We start from the raw sequence: 7,508 nt of genomic DNA, 5'->3' as shown, positions 1-7,508 counted from the left end.
ACGCCCGAGTTTGAGGGAATACTGGAGGTCTTTCTTTAACCTTATATCAGAGATTTTGGAATTGAATCTGGACCCATCGCCTCAAATTGCTATCTTTGGTGTCCCTGAGGAGGGAGTTGAAATGACTGCTAAACTAATTAATGTAATCTCCTTTGCCTCTTTAATTGCCCGTCGCCGTATTCCCCTCCTATGGAAAAATCGCTCACCCCCCTCAAACACGTCCTGGCTACGGGACTTAATGTCATTTCTGAGATCGGAAAAGATCAAATTTGCTGTCCGGGGCTCGGCTGGAAAACCTTACAAACACTGGCAGCCTCTTATCTCTCACTTTGAAACGATGCGCTCTATCCCATCGGACTAGAGCAGTGGGTGTGTGATTTGGTTTGGACAACGGTGTGCTGTTCTGAGATATGCATTTGCATGCATACACATGTAATGTATATATAGGTGCACTGGGCATGCGTTTATGTTGGTGGGTATGCGTGCAAATATAACAATGTGCGGGTGCATACGCCTTGGGCTGTGGCCTCGTGGGGTGCAGGCGGCGTTTGGGGGCAGATTGTCATGTTGATTTGGTGTATTACCAATTGTCCATACCTCTTTGTCTTTTTGTTATGTATGTTTTATGTATGTACAAGTATTTTGTACTTTTCTTATTTAATTCACTCATTTATTATCATTATATTGCTGTTGTTGTGGTTGTTTTTGATGTTCGCTATTAGGGGGGAGTCGATGGTTATCGATGTCTTCCCCTTTTATACACGTATATTTTTCTTTTTAGTTTTATTGTGTGCTTTTGTTGAGATGCAGGGGTTGGGTGGGGTGGAAGGGTGGGTGGGAAAAGAGAATATGAAAAATGGTGACCTGTATTCCCAGTATTGTTTGTTGTTTGCTTGTGTTTCACCAATAAAATATATATATATAAAGCTGCCTGCCTGTCTGTGTGCGTGTGTGCATGTGTGTGTGCATGTGTGTGTGCATGTGTGTGTGCGTGTGTGTGTGTTTGAGAGACAGACAGAGCGGAAGAGAAGGTGCACTAGTAATGCACAGCCTGGCCTGCGGCGTGCAATCCTTCTGTAAGTTATTTATAACTTACTCGGAATGCCGCTTGGTCACCTTTTGACCCGCCTGCCCGAACCCGTGATATTTTCTAGTAAGCTTTCCCAAACGCCGGGCGGGTTGTGGGTCGCCCCCTGCATCACTACTGCACACGTGTCCGACCAAAGTACTTACTCGGAGACGTACTTAGAATGTGTATTTAAGATTTTCATATGTTAACAGACAGACAGGCTGAACCAGTGACACATCGGAAAGTAATTGCATGACGTTTCTATGTGACCCCCCCCCCCCGTAACTCACAGGCACTTCTCATTTGTTCAGAGAGAGATTACAGCTACTGAAATAACACAACCGCAAGGGTGACAATTATGTGTGCGTGTGTGTGTGTGCAGTTATATGTGCATGTATGCACAAGTTTGTGTGTGTGTGTGTGTGCATGTGTGTATGTGCATCTGTGTGTGTGTGTGGGTATGTGTGCTTCAGGGCTGGAGTCGGGTGTGCTGCAGGCAGAGCAGAGGGCCACCACCTGCATCCTATCGACTGTAATCAACTCAACTCGTCATCTGGCGGCCCAGTGGTTAGCGCTGTTGCCTCACAGCAAGAAGGTCCTGGGTTCGAGCCCTGGGGTTGTCCAAACATGGGGGGTCTTCCCAGGTCGTCCTCTGTGTGGAGTTTGCATGTTCTCCCCATGTCTGCGGTGGGATTTCTCTGGGTGCCCCGGTTTCCGCCACCGTCAATACAAAGACATGCATGTTAGGGTTTATACTCCTGTCCGGGCCCCTGACCGAGGCGTGGCAAGACGAACTGGAGTTGGTCCCCGGGCGCTGCACGGCGGCTGCCCACTGCTCCTAGCTGCACAGCTGGGAAGGGTTAAATGCAGAGCAACATTTCCCCACAGGGATTATCAAAGTATATCTAATCAGTCAGCCCAGCCTTGCCACATCCACCTTGCCAGATGGCAGTGCCTGCTTAGTCAGTCCTGTGCACCCAGCCTTTAACCTCGCATTATTCCAAGTTGATTGGTTCCTTCTCTAACCCTGCTTTCTGTCCCATCTGCCCTGTCCAGCCCCTGTCTCCAGTCCCCTATATGTGTCTGGATCTCCTGCTTGTTTCCCTGTTTGACTCTGGTCCCCCCCCCCCCCCCTGTTCATCTCTGCCGGTCTCCTCACTAATCCGCGCCCCACCTGGCTTCATCCCGGCTCCTCCCTCTATCTGCCCGGTCCACCACCTGCCCAGGTTGCCGTGCACTCATGGCCAGATTAACCCATCAGGGGGCCCCGGGACACGTACGTCCATTGCGCCCCCCCCCGACTGTAGCTTGGGGCCCTGTATCAGTAGAGACTGTAGCTTGGAGCCCTGCATCAGTAGAGACTGTAGCTTGGGGCCCTGCATCAGTAGAGACTGTAGCTTGGGGCCCTGCATCAGTAGAGACTAGCTTGGGGCCCTGCATCAGTAGAGACTGTAGCTTGGGGCCCTGCATCAATAGAGACTGTAGCTTGGGGCCCTGCATCAGTAGAGACTAGCTTGGGGCCCTGCATCAGTAGAGACTGTAGCTTGGAGCCCTGCATCAGTAGAGACTGTAGCTTGGGGCCCTGCATCAGTAGAGACTAGCTTGGGGCCCTGCATCAGTAGAGACTGTAGCTTGGGGCCCTGCATCAGTAGAGACTACCTTGGGGCCCTGCATCAGTAGAGACTGTAGCTTGGGGCCCTGCATCAGTAGAGACTACCTTGGGGCCCTGCATCAGTAGAGACTGTAGCTTGGGGCCCTGCATCAGTAGAGACTACCTTGGGGCCCTGCATCAGTAGAGACTGTAGCTTGGGGCCCTGCATCAGTAGAGACTAGCTTGGGGCCCTGCATCAGTAGAGACTACCTTGGGGCCCTGCATCAGTAGAGACTACCTTGGGCCCTGCATCAGTAGAGACTACCTTGGGGCCCTGCATCAGTAGAGACTGTAGCTTGGGGCCCTGCATCAGTAGAGACTAGCTTGGGGCCCTGCATCAGTAGAGACTACCTTGGGGCCCTGCATCAGTAGAGACTAGCTTGGGGCCCTGCATCAGTAGAGACTGTAGCTTGGGGCCCTGCATCAGTAGAGACTACCTTGGGGCCCTGCATCAGTAGAGACTGTAGCTTGGGGCCCTGCATCAGTAGAGACTACCTTGGGGCCCTGCATCAGTAGAGACTGTAGCTTGGGGCCCTGCATCAGTAGAGACTAGCTTGGGGCCCTGCATCAGTAGAGACTACCTTGGGGCCCTGCATCAGTAGAGACTACCTTGGGCCCTGCATCAGTAGAGACTACCTTGGGGCCCTGCATCAGTAGAGACTGTAGCTTGGGGCCCTGCATCAGTAGAGACTAGCTTGGGGCCCTGCATCAGTAGAGACTACCTTGGGGCCCTGCATCAGTAGAGACTAGCTTGGGGCCCTGCATCAGTAGAGACTACCTTGGGGCCCTGCATCAGTAGAGACTACCTTGGGCCCTGCATTAGTAGAGACTACCTTGGGCCCTGCATCGCGACACAGGGTTGGAACAAACGTCCCTTGTAGAGTATGATTGGGGATCCCTACTATACGCGAACACAATACCCCTGATCTTTTGGGGCCCCTCGTGGTCCAGGGCCCTCGCCCGGCATGCCCGGTCCATAATCCAGCCTTGCGTGCACTGTCCGCTGGCATGGCCCCTGTCCCTTACTTTCCCTCCAGCCTGGCAATAAAAGCCTTTGCTCTCACCTTACTCCTGTCTTTGATCTTTGAGTGTGTCTGTGTCGGCACATTGGGTTCGGCCTCTCAGCCCCGTTAACAGTGAGAGCTTTAGTGTCAAAGACAGCCCTCATTCTTTCTTCTTCTGTCTTTCACACAGAGCTGAAGGGTGAGGAGAAATTCAAGGATTGGCCTTCCAAACAGTGCACTCACAGGTGGGGGTTCCTACAGCTCTCTCTCTCTCTCTCTCTCTCTCTCTCTCTCTCTCTCTCTCTCTCTCTCTCTCTCTCTCTCTCTCTCTCTCTCTCTCTCTCTCTCTCTCTCTCTCTCTCTCTCTCTCTCTCTCTCTTTCTCTCTCTCTGTTTCTCTCTCTCTCTCTCTCTCTCTTTCTCTCTCTCTCTCTCTCTTTTTCTCTCTCTCTCTCTCTCTCTCTCTCTCTCTGTTTCTCTCTCTCTCTCTCTCTGTCTCATGTTGTTTTCGATCTTTTTATCAGCGTGAGTTCTTGAGAACGTCACAAGTTTTGACTTCTATTTGCTATTTATGGCCTGTAGGCCTCACTGATCTGAGCTAATACAACTCGTTTTTGAGTAAAAAAAAAAAAGCATAATGTATGGATTATTTTGACTATGAAAAATACTCAGATTAAAAATATTGTGCTATTTATCACAGACTACTTTGTAACCCAGCCACTGAGGATGCACAAGCCAGTGCATTCTTAGTGCCGGTCCCAAGCCCGGATAAATGAGGAGGGTTGCATCAGGGAGGGCGTCCGGCGTAAAATCTTTGCCAAATCAAATATGTCGATCATAAATCAGATTTGCACACCGGCTCGGTCGAGGCCCGGGTTACCAACGACCACCACTGGTACCGTTGGCCAGCAGGGTGCCGGTGGAAACTGTGTTACTGTTGGGCGAAGGAGACGAAGAGGGGGAAGGCTTGTGCAGAGGCAGCAGGAGAGGAGGAAGGGTATGAGTGTGGAGGTGAGAGTCGGAACTTTGAATATTGGCACTGTGACGGGTAAAGGGAGAGAGCGGCGGATATGACGGAGAGAACGAAGGTAGATATACTGTGTGCGCAAGAGACCATGCAGGTGGAAGGGGAGTCGGGCCAGGAGCATCGGAGGAGGGTTCAAACTCTTCCACCATGGTGCGAATGGGAGGAGAAATGGTGGAAGTGACCAGGACACATACCCAAATCCCGTGCACCAGCCGCACATGGGGAACCCCACACACTTAAGCACTCCCTCCAGGACCTGTGCACCAGCCGAACATGGGCCCTCACAGTTAAGCAGCCCAGGGAGATGCACCGGCAAGGCTCCACGCGCCCCTGGAAGCCCGACAAAGGCTTGGATCAAGGGACGACTTTAGATCGCGGCGATAGACCTGCTCTGCTACATACCAAACCCTGACCCAGAATCTGGTCCTTCTGACCTTCTCTATACTTCTCAATCAAAAATCTCAAAGCAAACACTGAATCTGTGGTGCTCTTTCGTGGCATGAAACCATACTGCTGCTCGCTAATCGTCACCTGTCCTCTCAACCTGGCTTCTATTACTGTTCCCCACATCTTCATGCTGGGGCGGATCAACTTTATACCTCTGTAGTTGCTCCAGTTCTGCACATCACCCTTATTCTTGAAAATCGGCACCAAAAATCAACACAAGCCCGGCGAGACTGACAGGTGCAAATACAATATTTAATCACATAACAAAAATAACATAAATGGACAACTCTGGGTTAATTTGTGCAAGATCCCTATTCTGACAGACTATTTTCCAGCCATCTTCATAGCCTGCTTAAAATGTCTCTCTGCTTCAGCGGGTTTCAGCGATACAGCTGCAGACGTGTACAAAAATAATTTTTGCCCACCGAACTCCTGAATATAAAAAGAATAAAATCTGTTGAGCCGCCTCTTATTGCATAGTTGTCTCTGAAGCAGTTAAAGTAAGTTGGACAGTTATATCTGGGGACCTCATTATGAAACATTTATTGGTAAATCCCAACTCGATTTGTGTGACCCTTCTTTCAACTGGAAGCTGGAACTTTAACAAAACTCTGATTTACTTGTTTTTGGCAGTCTGGGGTTTATTTTCGATGGCCTGTAGTGTACTATTAAACCAGCAGGTGGCAGCATAGTCAAAGTGACGCTGACCTTACGCTCCTTAGTGTTGATCTATCCAACAACCCTGATTTTCTTGCCAAGAATTGAGTCTTTTGGCAGATTTTTAATGAGGGGTTTCATCTAATGTACATCCTTAATAGTTCACTACTAAAATACCTTTACGTTCATCTCAGGGGGTCTTTCCTAGTTAACTAAAGGCAGTAGCTACAAAAATGAATGGGGCCTTTTTAGACATTTTCCCCCCCTCTAAGTCGTCTGTATAGATACTAGGATTCATCACAAGAGCCTCTGTGCACGATCAAGGATGAAAACAACATTCATCATGATTTGATTCCCTTAAAGAAAAAAGCTGCATAGGCCAGGGTGTTCATCAGGACCATCCGGATGTAACGGGCATCACCAAACACCACCCATGGATTTTGTGCGGCAGTCACACAAGGACACAGTTGGGTTTAGAAAGAAAACAGTGGATCTCACTGAAACGGATGAAGGCGTGTGGTGTTCGCCCGCTGAACACGTTGGAAAGAGGAGACGAGCAGCACAAGAACCCATTGAAGCCATGTTTCTGAGGATGACCCAGATCCTGGCGCTGATCCTGCGGCTGTTGTGAAGACAGTTTCTTAATGTCTCCATGATAACATTAAGAGAATGCTGGCAGGGTGACAGAGATGTGACCTCATGAATTCCAGCTTTAAAAAGTAGTTAGAAAGCCGGAGGACGATATTGTGAGTTGTCAAGTTGCTCTCTCTAGCAGCCGACCAGTCCTCATATCATAAACTCTCTGAAAGGATTTGTCGTTTACACCGACTTCACAACCGGCTCCTGAAATGTAAAGTCTACTGGGTGACTTGGACATTTGTATAAGCAGTAAAACAGGACCTGTTGTGATCTGATGAAGCTGCCTATGAGATACAACGACTAAAGCGTCCAAAAGCCAAGTAAAGAACAACAAACACTGCAAGTCTGGGACTTATTTTAAAGTGGCACCGGGTAGCTTTTGGATTTCGACAACTGTCGCAAAGACAGCCGGGGTTTTTGGTTTTGTTTGTTTGTTTGTTTGTTTGTTTTATCTTCTTCTTCTTCTTCTTCATCATAGCAACAAGAAACATGCATTTATTCACAAGCAGTATGAAAAGACTATCATGCATAAAGAGGAGTGATGTTCACAGACAAAATAAAGTCACATTGCTCTACTTATATGCGTGCCGTAAAGCAATCCCTGTTTTTTCGGATGGTTTCGTGTCTGGTGGCGGAGAAACCGCAGGAACCGAGAGGGACGTCACACTTCTTCTTAAAAAAGTACAAAGATAAAAAAAGTAAAGTAAAGGAAGCGCGCTTTAAAATTCTCAACGGAATAGATCCCTCTGGAGAATTTTCAAGACATCCATTTGGTTTAGACTGTAAAAACTGCTCATTTTGCAATGAACACATTGAAACAACAACTTTTTTTTAAGTTTAGATATTTTTTTTTATTGACACACATTCAAAAACATACAATGACTCGTAGAGGAAACATAAGCCATATAATATAACACAATATTTCCATTATCAAAACAAATGTAGGCAGAATACATAAAATAAAATAAGGGGGATCTACAAAAGGTACACATATATAAGTATATGAATAAAAATC

This window comes from Lampris incognitus, chromosome 9, assembly GCF_029633865.1.
Source record: "Lampris incognitus isolate fLamInc1 chromosome 9, fLamInc1.hap2, whole genome shotgun sequence".
NCBI lineage: Eukaryota > Metazoa > Chordata > Actinopteri > Lampriformes > Lampridae > Lampris > Lampris incognitus.
This window is presented reverse-complemented; position numbering follows the sequence as displayed.